Below are 26840 nucleotides of genomic sequence, written 5' to 3' on the forward strand. Positions count from 1 at the left end.
CGCGGGGCTTCCTGGAGCAGCCGTCAATGGCGCTGGTGATTAGTGAGCCGTCGTCCCATTCAACAAACGAACGCCGCCAATCTCACTCAACGGCCCGCACGAATACAGCGCCCGGAATTTGTTTCTCTTGGGATCGTCAGCGCGCGTGTGTGTGTTTGTGTTTCCCTTTCCACGTCTCCCCAAACTGACGCATCACCCCACACCTTCCCGCGTACTCCCGAGGCCCTAAAAATACATGTATTTAAAAAAATAAAAACCTCGCCGAAAAATCTGTTATTTTGGAAGTGCTCCAAAAATGACTAACCAGACTGCATGATCGACCGAAAAAAGAAGTAGCTAGCGGATCGGGCGTATTATACACACACGTCGCCTCTTAATCTTCGCCCGACATCTTCAAACACCTCGCGCGGCCAAAAAGTGGGTGGTAAGCTTTGGCCTCCTCCACGTGCGAGGGAATCCGGGTCTGCAGATAAGGCACCCGGGACGTGGTATTGGGAGATGACGCCACGAGCATGGCAGAAGGGTTATAGAGCAGTATTGGGGCATGTTTGACTAAGTCACTGTCGAGCATCGGGTTGAAAAACATCGATGCCAGCGGATCGGGAGAATGAACTCCAAAATCGGCACGAAAATGTTGAGAAATATCTTGGTTTTGACACCTTGAGCTGGAGAGGAGGGAGCAAAAACTGGAGAACGTTTGATCTACCGACCTCAATGAAATCACTTCACGATTTTTTAAACACACTAAAAAGTATTACTCCATGCGATATGCTTTCCTTACAAAATCCAATGAAAGAAATAAGCAACAATAGTATGAACTATTATAAAAATAATAAAAATGAAAATAAAATAAATAAAAATAAGAATAGAAAGGAAATAAACTTAGTATAATATCAGTATTTTTAGTGTAGATGCCTGAATTAGATAGGCATTACAATAATTGAAATTTCCAAAGTCAAACTAATCTGCATTTATAGAGAGGGACTAAAATTTTAAAATAGAACTGAATTTTAGCTAAATAAAAATAAACTATTGAGGGAAAATGAACGTCAAATTTGCTTTTAGTTCTCCCTTAGTATAGGTATTCCTATTTAATATGCCTCTTTCTACTTTTCTCGATTAAAAACAACGAAATCGGCTTTAAATCCAACGAATTTCCATTGGCCTCCTAATAAAATCTAAGCAAAATGAAATATTCATTCCGTATTAGAGGTTTGAAAAAATGTGAAAACTACACTCGTGAAAACGAAAACTTAGGTAAAATGTAACAGATCCACGGCTAAAAAATCTTTCCACTCTCCTGAATCCTGGGTCACCGAAAAAGCATCGACTGGCAACGATACGCCCTCCCCAATGACGATGCTACATATCTTGTAGCGGAGGGCAATATCAGATGGAGAAGCCAAAGGAAGAGGATCAGCGGTTTTCCTCGACGCAGGCGGGGCCCAAGGGCGGATTAAGGTCTTTGCGGGCTGAGAGGAGAAGGGCCCTCCTGCCCCAGTGTACTTAAACCCTCCCTCCCTGCTTCCCGTCCCTTTAACTCTAGAAATACAACCCCTTCCACCCGAGTGCGCCATAAAATAATTATAAACGAAGCCGCTGCGGCAATGAAGTCTGCCACAAGCAGTGCAAATTAAAGCCTCGATGTAAGTATAAAGAATTGCGATATTTGGATGCTTGCGCATACGATATAGAATGAAATGGCGAAATCCTAGATCACAAAATTGGGATAATCGGCCTGATAAGCAGATTACGACGCCAAATTTTATTTATTTCGATAATAAATTTAATTTTCAGTACATGTAGCACTTAACTAAGAAGAAGAAAAAGTAGCAGGACTTTTATAAAATATGTTTATAAGTATGATTCGTTGTCTTGGGCGTGAGTTCATGGAATCTACTTTACATAGTGAAGTATAAAAAACTTTTTAATTCGTCATAAAGTTTTGCCGAAATGCATTTATTTATATTTATTTTTTTCATTTTGTTTCATGCACACTTCATCAACATAAGTATTTTATTTTCCAACTTTTTTCCATTTCCCGAAATAATACTGAAGTCTGGGATTCATTGTTTGGTTCAGCTATTGGTATAGCCACCTTGAGCGCTTTTCCTTAGATTTTCTCTGATGCTACAGATGAAATACGTGCGAGGACGGTTCCGTGGTCCGAGGCGGCCGGCGCTTTAAATTGCCGAGGCCGCTTTCAAAGGTTCAGCTTGGCGGTGACTTAGACCCACTTAAAACTTCCCATCTCGAGCAATAATTCATCGGGTAGTCTCGGATTGTTAAACGGGTTGAGGGAATCAAAGCGACATAATTTTATCAACTCGGTTACTCATTTTCTGCTTAGAGCAGAAGGATGAATGATTATGTGGGCTCCATGCTTTTTATTTCTGCGATCTCTTAATTCTCTCCGCAGTGCAGAGGACTTGCCCCACTTCTACAGTTTGAGTTTAAGATTAAGTTAATCACAAACTAACTTCAGAGTCGTTTAATTTCTAGTATTATTCTCATGGTGAATTTATGCGAATAAAGGAATACTCGAATATCAGCAGAAATTTATTCAAAACCTTGTAATTATCGGTGGACATTAAATATAAAACTTTTTTTCAACAAGGGAACTTCATCGCCATTCAGGGATTACTCGCCATCTAAATTTCGACGAAAATGCCTCATAATCAAGCACTTCTTATAGATCCAGTAGAATTTCCTCTACACTAAAGTAAATCTATGACGACGGACACCACTTTATTGAATTTCCATCATTATAAATGGTTTTATGTGCGGCTAGGCCTCAAATTATTGCGTTCACTATTTGTATTTCGCAAAATAATTACTAGATTAAACTTCACTGGAATAAAATGCGCATTTTGAGGCGATGTTAACACAATTACAGTTCATTGAACGATACTTCCTGGACTCCTTCATGGAATAAATTTTTGATGTGATCCGCGGGATAAGGAGTAGCTACTTAATATTATTTTTTACTTCAATTTTCCTTTCCCGTAAATCCTCCCAGCACTGGCGTTCACCGAGCTGCTTACTAATCCTTCTACTTCCTCTTCCATTTAATCTTTCTTCCATTTTGGACTCTTTGAATATTTTTCTTACTTTGGAACACAGATCCGTTTTCAATACTGCAGTTACTCTGTTCTCATTCCAATCTAGGTACATCGGAACTACATCTATATGCATAAAAGAGGATGTCTATTTGTCTTTCCGCTATGCATTTCCATGCGACTACACGGATTGCGACCAAAGTTCGTACATAAATGCATCTCATGCTCTCGCACCTCGTAGTGCTACTTTCGGTTGTGTCCAACGCGTCCTTTGCGTCGTTTTCTCATTACCGTTTGTTACGTCACGTTATACAATTTCTCCGGTTGGACATCCTGCAGGTTAGGCACACCTCTTGGCACTGTCATTGGGAAAAACTCAAAGGATGCTGAACTTCACTATTATCCTCAGTGCAAACTTTTTTTACTGGGGTACGCGTTCACACTGCATTTTTGGTCTACGCACGTACGTACACACTTAACGATGAATGTTTTGGAGCGGGGTATAAGTTGATCTCATACGTGGTATACGGAAATCCATATCTTAATACCGTCCCCGTACCGCTTTGTTCCTTTACCTAAAAATACTGCTATATGACTATGAACTCTAAGTTTCCCTCTTCTGTAGATAATATCCTCCCCAAGCAACGCCGGATGGCCTTCTAGTATTGTATAAATGGCATTGTCAGTTCAGCAACGCAGCCTCGAAGCGTACTACAATTGAATTGGAAGTACAATCAATAAAACATTCTTTCGTATCTGTGGTCCTCACCATATGCGTAAGGTTAATAAATATTACTGTTTTAATTCAAGAGAACTCTTTGATTTAGCTCTCCAAGGCGCTTCATCGACCTAATTTCGACTCGTCGTATTCCCGTTTTGACTCATCCAAGCTCTCGCTTCCAAAATCATTATTTTTTCACGGAACGGAATTAATGTCTCTGGCTGAAAAATACGATGTGCGTGATAGGTGTTTTTTTTCGGTGTCAGTATCTCCAGGAACGGTTCACCTTTTAAAAATGTCCTGCTTTTCCAGGGCATGCTTGAATCATGTAGAGTCGGGTGCGCTCAGGACACGTGTCCCACTAAAAATATTCAGAGGCAAGTCACGCTCATGCTGCATTTCACCTCAGCAAGAACATTCCAAAGGGAAGTGACTTCATGTCGGAGCACCTATCACAGAGACAGTGTCATATTTATTTATTTCTCCCGGGGTAAGAATAGGAGTATCAGTCCTCAGACGCCTTTGGAATAACTCTCATATGGTACCTCACCATAAAATATTGATCTTTCCTCCGAATACTTTTTTTTTAAGAAACGACACATGAAATATCGTGAAGTTGCGTTTTTGAGTTGAAATTACCTCGGCGATTGGAAAAGTCACCAAAAGAGAAGCATGGCAAATTGAGGAAATGAGGAAATATGATTCTATTCGCATCACTAAAATAAGTATGCCTTGTGCTAAAATTTTCGTCTTTAAAAAAGAAGCGTCAATTTTTCCAGTTCTTTAACCACATCAAGGATGCAAAATGACGCCATTCAGTTAGTTTTACTCTTATGTATTTCAGAAATTTCTTCTGAATCTCGCATTTCTTCCTCCTTAAAAAATGAAAAGGAATCAGTTAATTTTGAAGAATCGCTCTATTATAAGTATACAATACATAATATTGACAGCGCCACAAAAAATTGTTATCTCATTTTAAGTAATGACTGGCAAAAATTGTGTAATTTTAAATGCAATATGAGGCTAAAAAATTAAAGATCGGAGCGACTGATTTAGTATATTGACTTTTAAATCATTACAAAAAAATCGTATTCCTATTACATCAATATCGCTGGTTCGCTCTTCGATCCAAGTCTACCATACGTAGAGTGGTTGTAATGAACAAAATGGTTGGTTGGTTCAGCTTCGGCCTATGCAAGATGTAGGGTATTTGAGAACTATATTCCCTGTTTAAATGTGAACGCTAGAGTTATGTCATATGTTGAAAGTTACGATGGATGTCTATTACCTTCAAACCAGTTTGTTAGAATGAAGAAATCCACTGCATTGACCGATGAGAATTATTGAGGTACCCTTGAATTAATGAACGGTTGATATATCTGTGGCATTTCTCAAACGAGTAACTCCAGTAAAACCACTTAATTGTTAGAAAGAAGCACTCATGTTCTTGCAATTGCGACCAGAAAGAGATTAATGTCTAACTATAAAAAGCTAGCGGAAAAACGGAGATTTGGAAACGCATTTTTCTCTTAAATCCGTAGGTAATTACCAAGACAACATTGGACTGAATTTCATGGCTGCGAAAAAAGCGCAGTATGCTGCGAGTCCAAAAAAATAAACTTGAATTTTTAATTGGGAACATTTGAAAATGCACAAATCCGCGGAGGATGCGGAAATTACGGAATTGCAAGGCCATAGATTTAATGACAGAATTATTTCCAGGCATGAAAAACTGTATTTAAAAAAAAACACCAGCTACTAAAGCGATTTATTCGCCGAAATACGTGTTATGACAAGCGTAAATATAAATGAAAAACATTCACAGGCGTCCGCTCAACATGTTATTCCACGCTATGATAAAAAAACGTTCGATGAGAGAAAACAAGACTTTTTCAACGAAATACAATTTCACGCGATTGTTTTATTCCAACTAATACTCAAATTTTTTTGCGTATTAACAAATTTATCCGGGTACAAAACAAACAAACAAACAAACCAGCTTTAGTAAGCAAACAAACAAATCCTTTCATTCGCACAAATGCTGTTCGTTTATCATGGAGAGCAGGGTATACCTACCGAGGCCCCAAACAACCGTCCGTTCCTGAAGCCAGGGGGGATACTTAAGGGGCGAGATGCTTCATTAGTAGCTTTCCCGGCGAAGAAGGATTTCGTCCTTCTTCGCGAACCCCAATAACGAGCTTCCATGTATCTCCCTGTCACTCCCAAAGATATGAGCGAGAACCATTCGTTCGCGGAAAGCTCCCAGCATGACCCCTATCTTTCTTCACTGTCCCTTCTTTTCCCCTTCTTCGATCTGGAACCGTCAGATTTTTCGGCCTTCCTTGGCCGTAAATACCATCAAAATGAACGTGACTCCATCTCGTTACTTTGCTGCATCGAACGACAAAAAATGAATTATAACATTCATTCACACTAGGTGTCCCCAGAATGACCTCTATCTTCTTCCCTGTCCCTTTTTTTCCTCTTCTTCGATCTGAAACCGTAAGATTTCTTGGCCTTGCTTGCCAGTAGATACCACTATAATAAACATACTCAATAGAACACTCACTTTTGCCACTTTTTTGCATTGAACGACGAAAAAAATAATTTTAACAATATTTCACAATAGGTAGCGTAATAAAAATGAATCGTGCGATCCGAGCTTCAACTCTTCACGGCCTTCGTCAGATCCTTAAGGATCTTCTTCGATCTGGAACAGTCAGATTTTTCGGCCGTAAATACCACCAAAATGAATGGGACTCTATGGGGCACTTACTTCAGCTCTTTTTCTAGACAGCGATAGTGAATCGGCCTGGGGCGTACTTAAGGGGCGTGCCCGGAGAAACCCATGAAGCCTGGGACTTTCGAAATGAGAATAATATTTAGCGCATAAACTGTCTACCACCTTCCACTTGTAAGTGTGCTATTACTCCGTATGCATCTTCTGGTACACTTTTATTTCGTCTTTTTCCACATATGTACAGTTAAACTATAACATATAACGCGATGCCTTTTTTAAAATTAGTTAACCTTACATCGACCTTGCTCACCCCTCAAGACATTTTCTTTGAGCGTAACTGGCCTCAAACTTAACTCCCGGCTGTTAGATAAGGGATGCGCATGTGGATATTTTTTTTTTTAACTTTTCCGATTCCTCTAGGCTCTGTGTCTTCTTTTAGCCATGGAATAAGTGCGATTAAGGCAGAGTAGGAGCAGTTTGAATGTGATCGTAGATGCGTAGGTGGGGAAGCGTAATGGTTCATTAATACTTGAATTAATTTTGATACATGCATGCCAAATTAGAAAATTAAACAAGCAACGAAGTCACTCCAATAGCAGGAGGAGGTTACAATTCATCCTAGGGTTCCGGAAGGCATTAATTATATAAAAGAATATAGGAAGAAATAGAGCACATTCATATTTATAGAATGTTTAAGAATATTGTCGCAGCCACGTCCCGATATCATCTCTTGCGGAACACTACGTTTTTGGGCTCCAATTCGTTTCAGGCTTCTCTTTCAAAACGCAAGTAAACCTGCGGAAAGGATCCATCTAACGATTTGATCGTTGGATTATTCTTCCTCATAGGATAATCCTCCAAAGTTGTTAGAATAGCAATGGCTTATGCCTGGTTTCGCTGATGGTAGGACCCGCCCGCCTTTGTGACGGTGCGGGATTTCTCGTCCCTTCCCTTCTTTCCCCATCCTGCCCCAGGAGGCGTCGTAGGGCTCCTATCGCGGGGGCGCCTCCTTCCTTTCTCCTTCCTGTCCTCCCCCTTCTGGGTGCAGAGGTAAAAAGCTCGCGCTTACAGACCCTGCCCCCGGCAGTGTATCCTCGCGAGCCCGCCCTAGGGTTTCGTTCCAGTTGTGGAAAGGATCCACATAATTATAAAAGCAGTTATACACAATCTGTTTCATGGGAGAGTCCACGTCATCATACTTAAAATCAGAGATATTTTAACATAGTTATACTTTGATTGTGTCTCTGTCATGCTATTGAGATCCTCGGCGAGAAAAGAACTAAACGATTGCGAGACATCCCTCCCATCGGGTTATCCTGGTCAGAGTTCCCAGATACCCCTCCTCCTCCGCCAATGGGATCGCGTGATCCGATCGTCTCTCCCTCGGGGTCGGAGTGTGCGGTCGCAATTTAATGAATCGAATTAAGCTGCGATTACGATGCGGATCGACCGTGGTCGTCGATTCAGGGAAGCCCTCGTGACCTTGCCTCAACACGTCACTTGTCACGCATATCGGAAGCTCCGAGTTCGTTTCATATGATTCACAATAAATAATATTAGTTATTTACCTGTTTAAAAAAGAATATTTTAAATAATAGCCGATATTACCTAAATAAGTTGGGTAATGCCAGACGAAAGGCTAATCGCTAATCAGCATCGATGCCAAAAAACGACCTGATAGGGATGGTAGGGCTTTGAATTAGTTTTTTGATTATTATCTTTGCCTTCCTATGTAAAATCCGGTCTCGGTGGCAGCGGGGTAAAGTCCTCACCTGCCAACCCGAACGTCGCGGGTCCGAATACCGTCAGGGTAGGTTGCCACTATCCATAGCATGGATATTTGCGTGTGTTCAATTGCTAAATGCTAAGGACAAGGACAAATTCCGAAGATGGTGATGGAGTGAAATTTTTCCACATTGAAATAAACAATTGCAATTTTCCACTGCTATATTATGATATATTTTTTGATACCTCCTTCACTATCTATATAATGAGACCTCAATATAAAAATCATTTGGTAAAAATGTACGCTCCTTCGAAAAACAAACGATTTGGATAATTTAGCTCATCTTCATCCATTCCTCATTTGAATTTCAATTTCATCCAGAGTGAGCCGTCGAGGACATAAATATCTAATTATCTCTCCAAGAATTTCGAGAAAACCTCATCACGAACATAAGTATGCTTCTGAAAATCAAAAGCAATGAAATTAATTTGCACATGTAGCCTGTTATAATTGAGTTCAGGGCATGTACGCATACTTTACAGGGATATCTCAGTCACACTTTCGTTTTTTACCAGAAATACATTTTATCGCGAGAATAACCCAAAATATGCCATTATTAATGTACACGAATATAACTTTTCCGACGGAAATCTGAGATCCCCCATTCCAGTCAGACGAAAATTGTGTCAAAAAAGCAGTAAACTATATTGCCACAGTTAACATTTTATGGAGCTGGGATTCTCTGCTGGGGAAAATGATATATGGCTACCCTTACGAGTTCAGGCGTCCAGAGCTTGGGAGGAAAACGTGCCTCTTTAGCCTTGAGAACGGTTCATCCAACAAGTTTCAGGAAGTTCAATCTCCTACTTCACGCCTCCAGAACAAATTCCAACGCATTAAAATAAATAAATAACCGGAACACGGCAATTAAGTGACGGAGTGGTTTTTGAGACGCCGATACAACTAGCGCGCACGTCGAACGACGGCCAACCCAGGAACTTCTGCCACGCCTCCTTACCTCCGCGCCTCGCTTTTTCTCGGGGCCATCGTAAAAATTGCTGACGCCGAGAAGGGAAAAACTAATTTAATTTTGCCATCGTAAGAAAGCTATTAAAGCGAAACTCATAACAGAGTGGAAAAATGTCTACGCATCATTAAATTTCAGAAGAGGAGGTACAGCAGCGTCCTGAAAGAGCGCGGAACAACTGATTCAGCATTATCACTAGGTCGATACAACGACTTAGAATGCGTCCGTATTTACCCTAAACATCACATAATTCAGGATTAAATGGAGGTTAAAATTAGTCTGGCCCATTCTCAAAAAGGCATACATAATTTTTTTCATCTTCATGCTATCATGGTTTTTCATTTTTTCTCAAAGGCATGGTTCCATGCGCCCTAATTGGGGGAAAATATCTCTCTAGATAGGGAATCAGAGCTCTAAGTTTGTTCTTTTTTTGGGACGAAGAGGAATTACATTATCACTCCTTGCATCTAAAAACGCCCTCTTTAACCACAGATTCGCAGAATAATGCTCCCGTCTACAAAGAGCTTTACATTCAAATAATGATTCACTATGGAACAATAATTTACCAACGAATGCCGTAATTTCAAGTTCAAGTATTCGAAAATTCCTTTCTAATAGTGTTTTTCAAACTTCTACTCATTAATAGGCTCAAAAATTTGCTAAAATGGTTCGAAATTTGATTTTTGGTTTGTGGTCTTTGAGGATTTATTAAGTCTTGTTTTTTTTTTCATGTAACAGTTGACAGAATAGATTATAAATAAGACCTCTCTTTAATAGTTCACATCTGTGATTAATGAAAAATATGAAATATGAAAAGCATTGATTAATGCTTAAATATTTTTTTGGTGAGAAATACACAACGAATAAGTCTGTGAGTAAATAAATGCTGGAAAACCAGCAATAGTCATGAATAGAAAGAAACAACGAGGGAGCTTCAAGATGTTTAACCAAATGCATGAAGGCAAGGAATAATGATAAAATAAACTAATCCAGATTCATTAATTTATAGATTGAGGGAATAGCATTTCCAAGAAGAAATATTCTCCGTATAAAAATGTCTGTATTTATCGTCCTTTATTCGGCGCATAATACGTAAGCTATTTGCACCTGAAATGGGAAAAAGCGATCAGGAGAGATGTTTGAAAACAGAATTCAAAGCGAATGAGAGTGACATACATCTATAAAATCCCTCAGTAGACATAAGTATCTTTGAACATATAAACTCGTGACACCTATGCCATTAAAAGTGAAGAGTTAACGACGAAAGTGAAAAACTTGCTAGTGTGATTTAGAGGTGAAAAAAATCGCGCGAGGGAATTAAAATATGTAGTATTACTCACGCCTCCACTGAACGGAGATCCCTCTCTTTCCATGAATGGAGTGCACGTAGAAGTGGAGGCACTTAATGAGAGGGGAGCGAGAGAGAGATAGAAAGATAGACGAGAAAAGAAATGAGCTGCTTTAAGGGCGCTCGAGGTACACGGGAATCGGAAATTGGGACCGAGAGATGGCGTTGAGCAATCAAAGGCGGGAGAGCACCCTTCGCGGAGGGAGGGGAAGTGTAGGGGGGGGGGGGTGGGGACGTGAAGGAGGGGAGGAAGTAGGGGGAATGGAGGATGGAGTGGAGAGAAGTTAATCTTTCCATTTAGGGAGGAACGCTTGCCTAGGGAGATGAAGCCTCGGAAAGAAATTTAAAACACATTACGACCGTCATCCAGATTAACCTTACGAGAGGAGGAGGAGGAATGATGAGGTTCCCTAGAGAGAAAATAGAGGGGTGAACGGCGGGGTGAATGTCGCAAACTGCCATCAGTGAGTTCACGAGAATTAGCGCGAGTGCAGAGCTAATGGAGGAAGGGTGGGGGTGGGGTAACAAGGGTAAACAATGATCGAGTCGTTGGTCATGGTAATAACATGGAGAAATGCAGAGATTACGGAGAAGCACGTGTAATTTAATCGAGGTAATGGAGCAATGTCATACTCAAGGCTGTAAAGGCATATATTCTTGATTATCTGATCATTAAATTCCCATTTGTGTATATTCTAAATGGGATCGTAGTCACCTCATCAAAATTACAGTCCAGCAATGGCTCTAATATTATGTAAAAATTTATCTTACTCGGTTTTGAAGAAGAAAAATAATTACACGTAGCAAATTTATTTGTAGTAAAGAGAAATATAGATACAATTAAATAGATGTTCTGGAGCTATTGCATTAATCATAATGTACCTTTGCCAGGCAAAGGATTTAAGGTGGAAAAAATTCAAGATGACATAGTTTTAAGCACATGTGATAGCTACATTATAATTTACCCACACGAGAACGAGAGCAGATAGGTTATTTTTCACTCTTTATCAACCTCATATTTAAACATCTTATTTACCAGAGAGATAATGACAAAATATTTGAAGAAGAAAAGTCAGACTGAGAAACTTCATCAAAGATATGAAGAATTCGAGGCAATAAAGTACCTGTTCTGACGATATTTCATAAAAGATTACACGCCTTTTCAAGACAAGCGATATAAAGTGGAAAATATGAGATGATATGGTTTTAAGCACAAAAAATGATGGGTACATTGGAATTATTCGACACTAGAACGAGAGTAGTTGTGTGGTTTTATACTCTAATTGTAGCTCATCACTAAACATTTTATTTACCAAAGAGATTATAATAAAAATACGCAATGATAGTTACAATATCTCATTAATATGAGATTAATTGATTTATTAAACAAAAAGAGCGAACAATATCGAATTAAACGAAAATATACACGTTAGTTTACCTCATATTAGTCGCTGTAAATTATATATGTCCATTTGTTAATTATGCGCTCGACAGAAACAGGTGTACTGATTCTTTCCCAAGGAGAGTTCACAAGGGTATTAAAAGGTCTAAAATAATGAGCTACATCCAAGTAGCTGAAAAAAACTGGATGTCAAAAAAATTATCTGAATGTACTATAAGAAAGCGGACACCTTAACGGCTTTCTAGACGCTCTACCGCAAAATGGGCGGATGAGTAGGTACTGGAAGGAGAGATATCGACTTCCCTCAAGACGACTCCTTACACAGCGAAAACCTCGATCGACGAAAAATCCTAGAGGAATCCCCACTCGAACCGAATCCTTTTCGTATAAAATAAGTGTTCGCGTCTCTTAAGCATGCTTTCGAATGCCGCCGCTTCCATTTCGATAGAGCGCCTCAGAACGACACCACCACTATCGCGGTCGTCGAGGCGAGAGAAAGGTAGGAGGAGTTGAACGGAGGAATAGGCAAGAGAGAGGACTCCTCCAGTTTACATTTATGAGAAACCTTCCCAACTTCCTGAGGGGAAAAAAGAAGGGACGCCCGCCGAATGGGAAATTGGTGCATGCACTCCAAGAGCGGGAGTGGAATTCATTTAGAGGGCCACACTATGCCTTCTTCCCAGCAACGAAACGGTCGTCGCGACTTCTTCCTTCACCGCTCGCTGAGTCTCCTTCCCAAGGAGACTGTAGAGAGGAGACCCAATTCCATCCCATAGAAGGCTGATTTCTGTTGCCCCTTCGGTAGATTTTTATTCGGTTTTCAAAAATGTCCGCGGTGTGATGATGAGTGCAATGCGATCCACTTTTTTTTTCAATATTTTTCGATATACTATTTTTAATTGCGAGGAATGGCATGGAAAAGTAATGAATTTGATAGGCCAGGAGTATAAAGGAGTATAAATTTCGGTTAACACCCTTAAAATACCTTATTTTCCTGTGAAACTCGGAAACTTTGTGCGTTAGAGACGAAAGTGGCGACTATTGTTAACCCATTCAAATGCGCGGTCGGTGACAACACATTTAGAGGACAACTTGAGGATTATCTTTTGTAATATTATTCCTCATTCCTTCCATTTTGACTTTATCGCTATCTGTATTTCCAAGGGGACTAAGTAGAGGAGGCACTGCGGTCCGCTCCGTGGAAAATTGACGTTTTTTTTGCCACTTTGGACGCATTTTAATTGGTTTTCAAAAATGTCCTCAAGGCAGAGGTGAGTTTACGCGGGTTCACAGTTGTCACCATTTGCGTCACCGACAAGCAGAGTGATCCGAATTTCGCAGATAAATCAGCTGTAATTAGAGCAGTTAGCCGAAATTAATATTTGTGATGATGTGATCTATCAAATTCATTACTTTTTCATGCAATTTCAGGTAAAACTTGCGGTCAAACGCCACGCTTGGCTAAAAGTTTCTGTAGTTTAAACAAAGGTGCGCTTTCGACCTAACATAATTAGTATTTTGGTTCCTACTGGCATCCATCCAGGGTTCCAAGCTCGGGGCACAATTTTTCTCCATCCTCTAGAATACTTACAGTAGTCAGTGGCGCCGACTCCATGGGGCCTGAGGGGCCCCGAGCCCCCTCAAAGATTCGTTTGGGGGGGCAGAGCCCCCTCAATATTTCAAGAAAATAATTAAATTATATTATGCTTTGTGAAATCGCAAAAATATATTGGTAATTTTTATTTCCCATGTTTGACAATAGTTACCTTTTAAAATAAATTCAACAATGTGTTAAAACAAATAATTATAAGGTTTAGCAGGTTAACTGAATCAGGTGGTGTGAATCATGATAGTGTTTCGGTGCTGCGACACACTTTGAATTTAACCTCTTCCCGGGGCAAGACCTCGGATATGGGCCCCCCCAATATTTTTTATAAGTCGGCGCCCCTGACAGTAGTGAGGAAAAGTTTAATGGATTTGGTAGATCATCATCATGAATATAAATTTCGCGTATGCAATTTCACTCCCTTCAGAGGTGTCCACACTGTGGTAATCTCCTTTATTTCTAATAGCGAAGTCGGCGATCTTGCGATTAAGTGGCTTGATCACACCCGAAGGGGAGTAGTACTCCTCTTTAACTCAGATGTACCATTCATTTGATTTACTTCAGGTATTAGTATCGCAAGCAAATAAAAAACTTAGCTATTCCAAACATATATTATGTATTTTGTTGAATCGGCAAGATAACATCCATGATGGAACGATTCCCACAAAAATCTCACTTGAAATAACCAGTTTTTCAACATATCATTATCAGACCATCAATAGATGCTGATATCTCGCCTCAAAAAGATAGCTATAACTTGGAAAAATATATAAATTTACAATAAGGAGAAAAATTCGATTTTACTGAAATATTTAACGCCTTCGCAGCTGCAACGCTTGCTTCGGCCTACATTTTCGTCACATTGAGATTTGAGTAACGGAAAGAGGGTCAAAGTAAAAAAGCATTCCGTTTAATCCGCGACGATGCACACTTTGAATTTCATGTTACTAATGAAATTTTATCTCAATTTGAAGTTACTCGAGCGATCTATGTTTTAGATCATTGAAAAATAGGAACACCGTTCTACACATAAAAAAATACAGGCAGCAATATGGATACGGTTTGGACTCTTATCCCAACCAGTCATAGATAGGCTTACGCAATTAAATTAACAATGTAGAACTCCGGTATCGAATAGAAACCGTATTTCTGAACAGCGAAAGGCCATTTCCCGAGGAACGAACTCGGAGAGTGCCTTAATAAATCGAAGAGCGATTCGTTTAATCCACAACGATGCACACTTTGGATTGCATGTCATTAATGAAATTAAATCATAATTTGAAGTAACTGGAGCGATCTACACTTTAGATAACTAAAAAATGGGAACATCATTCTATGCATAAAAAATATAGACATCAATAAGGATACGTATAGCACTCTTATCCAATCCTAGATAGCCTTACGCTGTTGAATGAACAATGAAGAACTACCGTATTGAATAGGAACCGTTTTTCTGAACGGCTTGAAAGGCCATTTCCAGAGGAACGAACTCGGAGAGTGCCTTAAAATGCCATCTAGGAAACATCCCGAATGAGTCGTCAATCAGGATGACCAGACCATTTGATGGATGCATTCATCCACGGCGTGAACGCCGATATATTCATGCGACCACACATACATCTATCTACTCGACGAGTAGGAAAGAGAGTAGGTAGGAGAGCGAGTGGAATTTTTAAGCTGATTGCACCGTCGAAGTGATTTCCAAAAAACCTCTCTAAGCACCTAAAATAAAAAGAAATACGCGACAGAAAAAAATACCGCGTGCACCAGCCATTTCCATTCATCGGAACACATCACGCCCGAGTACTTCGGGAGTACACTTACTACACCCCAATACCAATCTGAGAAGGGAAATTTACTCGTCTGAAAGCGTCGCGCCGACACGACCGGCCAGAATAAAAAATAAATGAAAAACGAGGAATTAAAAAAAAAATGAGCTGAAGAATCTGGTACGGCTCCAGAGCGTAGAGACGACGACGGAGAGGAGGGGTTAAAAAAAAACTCGTCGGATCCACGCGCAAAAATTCTCCCCGAGACAAGATATCGCACGCTTGTATTCATGCAGCTGGGAGAAATATCGAGAGACGACCACCACGAAGAATATTTCGGAAGCGAGAACTTAAAAAAAGAAGGGAAAAAACAGGCGGGAGGAATATGGAAAAGAAGAGTGGTGTGCGGGTATTAGGTATGAGGAAGTAGAGGCAGAGGTGGGTATGTGTGGAAGGGGTCCGTATCGCGGTGTGTTTTGAAGAGGTGTGTGCTAGACCGGGAGCTCCGAACGCTGATAAGCGCGCGAAACTCCGTCGCGCCGCGGCTGTGTAACGGGCCTGCGATTCTGGGGAAGAAGAGAGCCCTGTTCGCAGCAACTTAACTCAACGTGACTTGAATGCGACTGAGGACAAGGCATCCAAATTCCAACGAAATACAGGAGCCGAATGACTTTCATACTGACTTTGATATTCCATTAAAAAGTCAATATTTTCATTCGCGTGGTGGATTGGTAGACACCATCAAAGTTAGAATGAAAAATACCTCCGAATACGGTTCTACAATTCTCTTGCTATTTAGCCAGACCAATCGATGTCAAATTCCGTGATTCTCAGCAAAAACCACGCATCCATCGTGAGTTCGATTTTAGAAGACTCATATTTTTACCACAAACAGGATAACGGTGAACGCAAACTGGCCATTCGATTTTTAAGCTCAAATTTTTAACCTCTCTATAATCTGTCATGAAATGGGTCGAAACTATTCCCTCTTATCCCGCTCCACTCAACTTCTGGGATCGAAACTTATCCATGAGCAGCGGAGTTTCTATTAATTTAGTTTTGTTCCTGGGAGTAAATTTCCGCCCCGGGTCGAAACTAAATTCCTTGGCGATTTTAATTTCGTGCGGGAGCGAAACTTAACCTAGGCCTCATATTTTTGTTCCCCTCCGGGTCGAAACGAAACATTTTCGTTTCGTTTCACTTGCTATCCCTGATTTCAACCAGTTCGGCGCTAATTACATCTATGAACGCCGCCAATGATGTATGGATACTGGAATATTTAGTATGTAGTAGTATTTAGTATGTGTAGTAGTATTATTTGTTAATATAATAATAGTTACGCTACGCCTCACGCTAAGGGTTCCGTACGATTGATTTATTGCTAATTTTTTATATTTTGGTATTTTTTTATATTGTTTGGTATTCTCATTCAACTATAGGAGTAATTTTCTGAAGTTCTGAAATCGGTGGGGGTTCACCAAATATAAACTTGTATGAAATTTCATCATCGTTAGTCAACTATCCTACTAATGGATTGACGCAGCTCTCCATTCCTCTCTCCTATCAGCTAGCCTTTTTATAGTGATTTATTTCTTCTTTTTCACATTCTCTATAACCTGTTTGATGTAACTCATGCGGAGACGTCGATTCCCCTTCTTTCCCTCCACCTGTCCTTTTACGATCGTTTTCATCAGGCCGTCATGACTCATAATGTGGCCAACTAAGCTACCCCGTCTTCTCCTTAATGTTTTTATGATATTTCTCCTCTCTCCCACTCGTCTTAGCACTTCCTCATTACTTCCCCGTGTATCCATTTTATCCACATTATTCTTAGGTAGCATAACATTTCGAATGCTTCCACTCTTCCTTTCCTATGCTGCTGTCAACGTCCAAACCTCGCTTCCATTGAGAAACATGCTTGATCTATTCATGTGACCATGCCTTTGAGTTCTTACTACAACTCGCCAAATGTTGAAGACAGAATTTCGCTAGTTTTAACGTCCACCCATAGAGAAGAAACCATCTAACTTGCTGCTAGCTAACGTCAAGAGAAATTTGAGGTATTTATAAACCATCTATTATAGACTATCCACCATTTCGACTTTATATTGCCAATTTTTTGTATAGTAATGACTATCTACCATTGAGAGTTGATGATAACCAATAGGAGTTCTTTTTGAATTTTAAATCTATAGTTACGCGAAGTTAAGTCAAATTAAGTCGTTGCGAATAAAGCCAAATGGATCGTAGGGTAGGGGGAAGAAAAGAGGAAATGGGAGGGAGTGGGAAAGAGGCTGGTATTCACGGGGAGAGAGAGAGAGAGAGAGAGAGAGAGAGAGAAAGAGAGAGAGATATATATATGTAGAGAGAGAGAGGATTGAATCGATATCAGAGTCGGGTTCCCGCGGCTGCGAAAGCAAAACCTGTGGGGAGGGGTTGAGGGGGGTTGAGGCAGTAAGAGGAGTGGCAGCGATGAATAGAAAGAGAAAAAAAAATGAAGTACGAAATAAAAAAAAGATGAAGAAAGCCAACACAAATGAAAAAGAAATGGAGTGAATCAGAATCAAAGGGCGATGTGAAACGAAAAATAATAATAATAATAAAGACGATGAGGATGAAAGAATCCTCGACGCCGCCGTACACTGCGTGCAAGACGACAATATAATGATTTGCGGCGGACCCCGGGACTTATCTTTATTTTTAAATTTATTTTTCACTGGCACGCGTGTGCGTTTCGGAGGCGAGACGAGGAGTATTCGGGGGAAGAGAGGATCGCTCGCGCGCGCTGTCTCGTGAGTGGGCTGATGCTTCGGTCGCGCTATGAAAAAAGAGGGTGGATCCTCACGGGGATGAAGAGCGGGGAAAGTAGATGGCCGTAGTGAGGGAAGGAATATTCGGACAGAGGAATCGGTGGAGGGGTATACCAACTCGTATACACTCGATGAGATAACTGTTCAAGTTGACGATGAAATTTCTCGTTTGTACATAGCTATTTTCAGATACGTTTTCTTTGTTTATTTCATAAAAAATCAACCCATTCGTAAACGCGTCTGGTAATGCAAAAGACATTTTGAACTGTATTTTTTTGCGTTAACTATGAGCAATCGTGATTTGGTCTCACATTACTCGCAATATTTCAAATTAATATCGAGATCGGTCAATTGGGGCTGTTGCGATTTGTTTTCCGGTGGATTATGAATGAGAAAATTTCTTGAAAACACTATTTTATTCGATTTTGACTAAACCTTTTGGCTTGATTATGAAATAAAATAACTTTGTTTTATTCCACACGTTATCAGGATGATGATAGCACTAGATGCTGAAACCCGGGTCGTGCTATTTAAAATAAAGTGTGGAATAAAACAAAGTTATTTTATTTTATAATGAAGCCATTCCACAAAATAACGCCTGTGACCGTGACTTTTGGCTTGACATTGAAATTTCACCTTTTTATAGCTTTTAATTCTTTTCAATGAATAAAGTGTTCAAATCACCAATACACTCGGCATTACTTCAGTGAAATTTGACGTAAGTACGTATGTTTTAAATGATATAGAAAACCCTCAATAATATTGAGTATCAAAGTTGCTATGGATAAAAATAGTAATGGGTTTTTGTGGATTTTGACGGGAAATAGAGAACAGGGAAGTTTATAATTTTTATGCGCCAAAGATTAAGAGGAAAAATAAAGAAAGAAAGATAATAAACTGTAAATAGTGGTCAGAAAATAAATTCCATCGCTGCATTACGAAGCCTCTCAATTTTCTGACAAGTGCCTTTGCTAAAAGGCTGACTTCCTAATTGGCTCGGCGTAACTCAACAAGCGACCGAAATTCAGTGCACCGCAGTTGACTTTTCTCGGTGTCGGCTACCTAACGAGGCTTAAAAACGAAAGAGAAACTTAGAACCAATACTTGGGTTGGGATCAGGGATTATAAGCGGCAAAATTGGTTTATTAGGTGCGCAGTTGCCTGGCTTACCGCGGATGGTTAGCGTATTGGCAGCCACGCGACAGCGAGATATGTAACATTACCGTGGTCGTCACAATGCGCACACACCTCTGCCGTGGAAAAAGAAATATTTGGATGCACACCGACATCCAAACACTCAGCTTCCATAATCTCCCCAACTCAAATCCCTTTAAAACTCGCAGATAATCTTTCCTGGCGTCGGCATTTTCTCTTGCGGTGAATATTTTGAAATCATTGCAAATGAGGAGATGGCATCAAAATTGATGGACTTAGCAATGGTAGCCACAGTTTCAGAAACTTGAGTGAATTATCATCTGGAGTGAAAATAATGAGAACATATTTTTTAATGTTTATTCTGGAACCAATCGCTTTCAATAATCGATATATTAATAATTGGATGCAGAATGATGGAGAAGAATGCGATAGACGCTATGAAGATTATCGCTTCTAACTCCCGGAAATAATATGATCCCTAAATTTTTAAACAGTTTGCGGTCCATACATTGACTGCAAACTTTTTGGTGCCCCCGTAGTCTTGACGTTAAAATAGATCCGCCTTTCATCCTCCCTTACCATAGACTTCAAGAGGGCAAATTACTTATTACAGTCTTTCATTCAATCATTAGTCCGCAAGAGCTCTCGGTAAAGAAGAAGAAACTTCGGATATATTTTACCATCAAGACGAAAGTTGAAGCAAAAGTGTCTCCAAGTCATATAGGATGATGATGTTTCATAAATTTCTTTTTATCTAACTATTTAAAAAAGCTTTCAATTGTCTATATGCATTACTTTAATCCATCGGTCCATGTATCAAAACTTTGAAAATCTACCACATAGATATCCAAAAATATTTAAAAAAAAACAGAAGATAATCCTGCAGATCAAACATTTCGGAGGACTTTGATCATCATACCTGAAACGCCCAAATCTTTTTCCTAATTATCCACGGTGTTTCGAGTTGAAAGGCTGTCTGAGAGTGCTCACCGACACATCACGCAAAGTTGCTTCAGCCTCCTCCGCGAACTGAAACTAACTTGAAGAAGCCAGTCTCAGTACCGAACCATTCACGCATCCAAATCCAAGTTCCCTACACGAACTCTTCCCGATAGACGCGGATAATCACTTCCGACGCTGAAGTCATCGAGGGCGCCCCGTTCCGGAAGCAACCTCTCCTCGCACATCCCACCGCACCGTCTCTTTTCGCCATCGCCGACGAAACCGCTCTCATCGATTGAAAATCAGTGAAAGCTCGACGCATCAAAAATGCCTGGTGTGTTCGAGGTAAGTTCCATCGACCGTCTTAATCAACGAAATGGAAAGCATGGAGAATGACGAAGCCGAGGTGTGAGAAGTGACGCGCAAGCTTCTGAATCGAATGTGCAATTCATTAGACTTGGGCTCGTAAGCCTTGTGCGAATTTATGATGTCTGCTCAGAAATGGAGCGTGTCCGTGTATCGATTTACACTCAGGAATAAAAAAAACTTCCTTTCAATGAGTTGAATGGAAATGCGTGCGCGTGGCGTTCAGTGTGATTCCTCGCGGACAACGGCCGCTTTACGCCGAGACGACTCTTCATTCGCTGAAGAATTATTTCACAGCAAGCCTGATCTAAGACCAACACTCATCGCGATTTAGGGCCGGTTTTATAATGTCTCGTGAAAATTGTGCGGGACATAAAAACCGCAGTTAACCAAATCCTCAACGTCCATTAGTCCATTAGTTTACTAAAAGTTATCCTAACCTAATTTGCTTCACTGTAAATAAAATATATTCAAGTATGCAGAATCATGTCCTGGTCACACCAGTGCAACTTCCTATGCCCGCCGTTCAGTTTTGGTGGCACGTTTTTGAGGCTGCGGAATTTTAACGAACTACGAGCGCCACATGTGGGTCGCCCATGCCAAGGTCGGTAAAAGGCAGGTCGTGTCACGCTCCCATAGTGCATTTCGGTTTGATCATCTTGGTTCCCACCTGTCTGTTGTTTACATGGTGTTTGCATAGGGCATATGAATTAATTTCAAAAAATTGTGTGCTGCAGTGCTCCGATTTGCTCCAATTCCACGAAAAACGGAGTATGAATATTTCGTTTTCCTTCTGATCGTAAAAGAAAGGCTCCTTGGTCGATAGATTGCAGAAGAAACAAATGGAAATCTACAATAACATCGCACATTGTGAGGTAAGGAAGTGACAATATTATAAGTATTTTTTGCCTGTATTTGTACTTTGTAAATATTTATATATTCAACGTAAGTCTTAATAATTCTAGCAATAGTCTATGTCAATGAGGGAACGTCACATAGTAGAAATATAGGCTTCTCAAAAGTTGTTGACAACGCTGTTGTCACCAGCATATTTTGATACGGATTCATCACGCTTTGCCTTGAAATTATGTTAAGTAATGCAAAAGTGCCAAACTTTTCAATGTTATTTATTACTTCGGGTCATGTTTCATACGGAATAATACGGAAATGGTGCATTTTCATTGTAAATTAGTAGAATAATCGGATCGTATGTAGGCTCGCTTGCGCCAGTATACATTTCTTCAATTCAGTTTTATACGTGCAATGGATAATGCCTTCTCTGTTCAGAAATTCCTCAATTTTTACGAATATTATTATTTAGGTTTGTTTCACTGCGGAGAAGTTAAGAGTGTCGTCAACAGGATGGTCGCAAACTACATAAACAAACTGCCGTTCCAACAGCGATTTCTGGAAAAAGGTATGTATTCTGAAGATAAGTTATACAAAGTTTGAATAAGTTTACATAGTTTTAATATTACAAATTGGCGACAGTCGAATCTAGTCTTTTCTAATAATTTCAGTTTTTTATGCACTTTTGGAAGTCGTAATAAGATGTCCTGTTAAACTCGTGCATTCGTTATACGTTATGCATAGAAATTCTTGCATCCAAACAACTCGGATATCAACCCGTGTGCTGGAGGAGAGTTGGTGGAAGAACCAGACGTTCCCGACTGTCAACAGGACGAGATGTTGGTGATTAATTAGGAAATCCGGATGCTGAAAGCAAAAGTAAGTGTATTATGATATTATGGAAAAGTATTTACAAATTATGATTGTGAAGTTCAATGCAACCATGTACGAGAAAGTTATATGCTTTACTCGAGTTTTAATTCTGCTAGTGTGTAGTAAATTTATGAGTTATGTAGTAGAATATTGAATTATCACTTGTTACGTTATTTGTTTGGCTTTCAGTTAACTTTTTTGTATCAGTGCTGTTGAAGTGATATTTTCATGATACTGGATATTATGCACACCGAATTGCAGTAACCTATAACTTCATACATGGACTCCTTCGCGTATAAATTTATATAAAGCCTATGTACCGTTTATAAAGTTGTCTGGTAGTTTTTGAGAATGTCGCAAAGTATATCTTCATTTAAAGGAAGGGTCTATTGACAGGAATTTAATTAAAGTGTGGGCTATAGGGATATCAATATATGGCAGTTCAATTATTTGACAGTTATTTGAGTGCAGTCATTGTGTGTTGAATTCATGGGAATAAGGACATGTGGTATTATGTGAGGTTAAGTTATTGAGAGTGTAACAGTAGTGTGGGAAAAATAGACCTTAAATCTATGCTATCATTCATTTACTGTGTAAATGGTGCAACAACATCAGCCCATTTTATTGTGGATTAGTGCAAAAGTTGAACATTATATGGCCAAATTCATGCAAAAAGTAATAAATATTCAACATTGTAATAGATACTAATCATTATATGTGTTAATAGATTACCCACTGTAGGATGTGAATCAATTGATATTATTACGGTGTTAATAGTATTAATACGGTGAAGCCTAATGAAAATGACCACATACAATTTATAATCTGATATTATTGTGATGAGCATTGCTTTTCGCAGGCATTACCTGTCCTTCCTATGCAAACTATTTCCAAGGTTGTTCCTATTATTTCTGCCATTTTTTCAGCTTGAACTATGATGAGCTAGTCAGGTGAAGCAGCAACAAAATAAAAATGTACTCATGAAAGCATTTGAACTGTGGAATGACTGCTGGATAAATTAAGGAAGCAAGTGACCGTCTTATGAGGAATACTGCCTAAGTCTTGGAAGCTGTTTCATAAGTACACAGGTGTAAGTAGATGTTTTTTTCCATTGTCCTCCCTTGCAATCGCAAAATATTGTTATAAATTTATAACATATTACCAAGGTTGTTTTTATCATTATTGTCATCCTTCTAGGTTGAATGGTCTATGGTCAGTTGAAGCGTGTACATATTACTCATGAGAGCTGGTAAAATCATTGGAATTGTAGAATTTTGCTGGATAATTTAAGGACAATGTGACAGTTTCCTGGGGGAACATTATTGAAAGAAGTCATAGATGCTGTTCCACAACCATAAAGGTGTAAGTAGATGTATTTTTTCATCCAGTCCTTCCCTTGCTACATATTTCCATGGTTGTTCTTTTAATTCTAATAATTCTTCTAGGTTGATATATGATCCATGGTCAGGTGAAGTGTGAACATGTTACTTATGAGAGCTGGTAAAATCATTTGAATTGTAGAATGTAGATAGAGAAATTAAGGAAGCAAGTGAGAGTCTTATGGGGAACATTGTCGGAAAAGTTTATGAAGCTGTCTCATAACCACACATGTGTAAGTAGGTGCATTTTTTCATCTTGTGTTCCGTTGCAACATATTCCCAATGGTGTTCATATCATTATTATCATTCTTCTAGGTTGAATTATGATCTATGGTCAGTTGAGGCATTAACACGGTATTCATGAGTGATGGTGAAATCAGTTGAATTATGGAATGATGGCTGGAGAATTTAAGGAAGAAGTTGGTTGCCTCATGAGGATTATTTATTAAAAAAATGGTAAGTCATGCAAGAGAATTAGAACTTGTTTCAATAATGTTAATGTGCACATTTTTCCCACCCTTTTATAGGCTACAAAATATTTTTGTAGGATTAGTTTGGGAACTGGGTAGTATTTAGTAATGGCATGAGCTAGCTTGTGTTATTTGAGAATATGATACCTTATATATTGCTATGAACAGCCTTTCATATAGCTGGCAAATGCTGAATGACATGTTAACTTTATTCTCATGTTTGGTTAATATGTGAGATTTTACAACCTGTGAAAGTTATGTAGCATGTATTGTTTCAAATAGTGTTTGTAATTCTATTTCAGGTGTACAAGGATTTTATTTGGATCTTACATCAGGGAGAATATCAGTTTATTTTAAGAAGTTGATGACTTTAAGTATGGAATTGCTGGCATTTGGTATACTTTTTATAATGGTTTTTATATGTTGTGTTTTCTAGCAGCCTGGTGCAATGGTTATTGATGAACTACTTGAAGAACAGTTATTCTTATTCCAGGATGATAATATGCATATTATAACTATCCCTCTTAATGATCAGTGCACACTCATATGACTTATGTGAATATAGATACAGTTTTGTGATTAACTTAACCGTGGAGATTGTAGTGAATTATAATATAAGAATGTGATTATGATGAGCCTGGATGATTTATTTCTCTCTCCATCAATGCAACATTATTAGTATAGTTTGACTGCATATTGAGATGCACCATATCTTTCCTTTCGGGGTTATCTCCTGCATTTAGCTCGGTATTAATCATTTCGTTTCATTTAATACCCATTATGTCTGTACCCCACCCTGTATCTATATTGCATTTCAACCCATAATATATCCATTAAAATTAACACATGAGCGAGGTATTCTACTGGATTTGTAAAACTACTTCCTACAATTTAACAGGCTTTATGCTTCAGTTATTTACATCCATGATTGTCTTGTCATTGTTAATTGTCTGAGTCTAATTGCTCAATTTGGAATGCATTTGCTCCGTGCAGCATTTGCTGACTTAAAATCAGTGATTGAGTTTGGAATCCATCCTATTCTAATTAATGTTCTGATGTATATTCATTTATTGCAGTTATTTGTAAAATCTTTAATGTACCTAAAGGCTCACCTGAGTGCACACTGACATCACTGTGTCAGATTATTTGCCGTGATTCTTGGAATATTTGCATGCGGATTATTCTAGTATTACATTCATTATTGGGATTGGCAATATTTACAATTTCTAACTAATTAACATAGGCCTCAACTTTAGACAATTAATAAGCATTCAATGAGAGTTTATTATTATCATATGGACATGTTATCACTTTCCTAGGTTCCTTTGTCATCTATGGTTTGGTGAATTGTGAACATGTTAGCCATGAGAGTTGTTAAATGATTTGAAGAATGGAATAACATCTGTGTTAACTATGGGAGCAAGTGAGTCTCATTCGGAACATTGTGGAAACAGTCTATGAAGATGAATGATTGGCAAGCATGAGTAAGTAGGAGCATTTTTCATTTGTCTTGCCTTTTCGAAATGTATCCAAGGATGTCCTTATAATTATTTTCTTTCTTCTAGGTTGATCTGTCTTCAATGGTGGAGCAAATGAGATACCCATCAGGGACATTGCTTTAGGAAAATCTTAGTATTTTTGACCTGTGGGGATGGTGAAGTCTGATTATCTTTGGTAACGTTGGTGAAGTAAGTTTGATAAGCTGTCTCTAATCTGTCTCTTAAGTTAGATAAAATCAGGGCAAAGCTGTTATAATGCAAGTATATAATGCAATGCAAATTATAATGCAATGCTGGTATATGCTATTGGAGTATATGAGGCCTTATGCATTGCTGTGAACTTGTCATTTTGCAGGCATATGGTAATGGTGAATGGCATTTCAACTTTATTTTACATATTTGGATAATGTGTGAGACTACTTCAATCTGCAATCCTTGGAAATTATGTAATATGTACTGTTTCCGATGGTCTTTTTAATTGTATTTCAGGTTTGCAAGGATTTTATTAGGATCTTACATCAGGAGGAATATCAGTATATTTAGAAGTTGATGATTTTAAGTATGGAATTGATGTTTAGTACAATCCATTTATTTTAAGATATTATTCTATGAACTACAAACACAATTACATAGTTCTGATTTTTTCGGGATCATGGTTTAAGTGTTGTTGGGTATTCTATACACTGACCTATAATGATAACTTGTATGAACATAACTTTTTCCTTTTGAATGTTGATTTCCCATGAACATACTTGTGCATCTCAAATTGAATGGTTTGTTCAATTAATTACATTGTTAACTCTTCGGTTTACTTTGTCTCATGGTATTTATATGTTATGTTTTCTAGCAGCCTGGTGCAGTGGATAATCATGAACTATTTGAAAAACTGTTCTTCTTAATCCGGGACAGGATACTATGCATTAAGTGGCAGGCTGGATTTGTAATCCTGAGGGTGATACCTGTTGTGTGGACCTTACTGCTACATTTGCCAGCATTAGCAAAATCATCATTCCTTAAAGTCTAGACATTATGGCAGTGCACCTTTAAATGGATGTTTTAAAAGCCTTAAATTATGTGCATCTGTTTTGAAATTAGTTTG

General features: G+C 39.0%; 1 protein-coding gene and 1 long non-coding RNA gene across 10 annotated transcripts in view; one reads left to right on the forward strand and one right to left on the reverse strand.

Moving 5' to 3' along the window:
- The window catches only part of LOC124166762, a 372777-nt gene that overhangs the window by 93732 nt on the left and 252205 nt on the right, over nt 1-26840 (reverse strand). The gene's annotated exons all lie outside the window — the stretch shown is intronic.
- Nucleotides 23966-26691, forward strand: LOC124166778. 8 transcript variants are annotated; one of them, XR_006866512.1, is made up of 3 exons: nt 23966-24005; nt 25562-25726; nt 25808-26212. It is a non-coding gene; the product is annotated as an uncharacterized LOC124166778 (long non-coding RNA). The 8 variants fall into 8 exon arrangements; XR_006866511.1 differs by lacking the exon at nt 23966-24005 and adding an exon at nt 24189-24228; XR_006866508.1 differs by lacking the exon at nt 23966-24005 and adding an exon at nt 24577-24616.

This window comes from Ischnura elegans, chromosome 1, assembly GCF_921293095.1.
Source record: "Ischnura elegans chromosome 1, ioIscEleg1.1, whole genome shotgun sequence".
Lineage (NCBI taxonomy): Eukaryota > Metazoa > Arthropoda > Insecta > Odonata > Coenagrionidae > Ischnura > Ischnura elegans.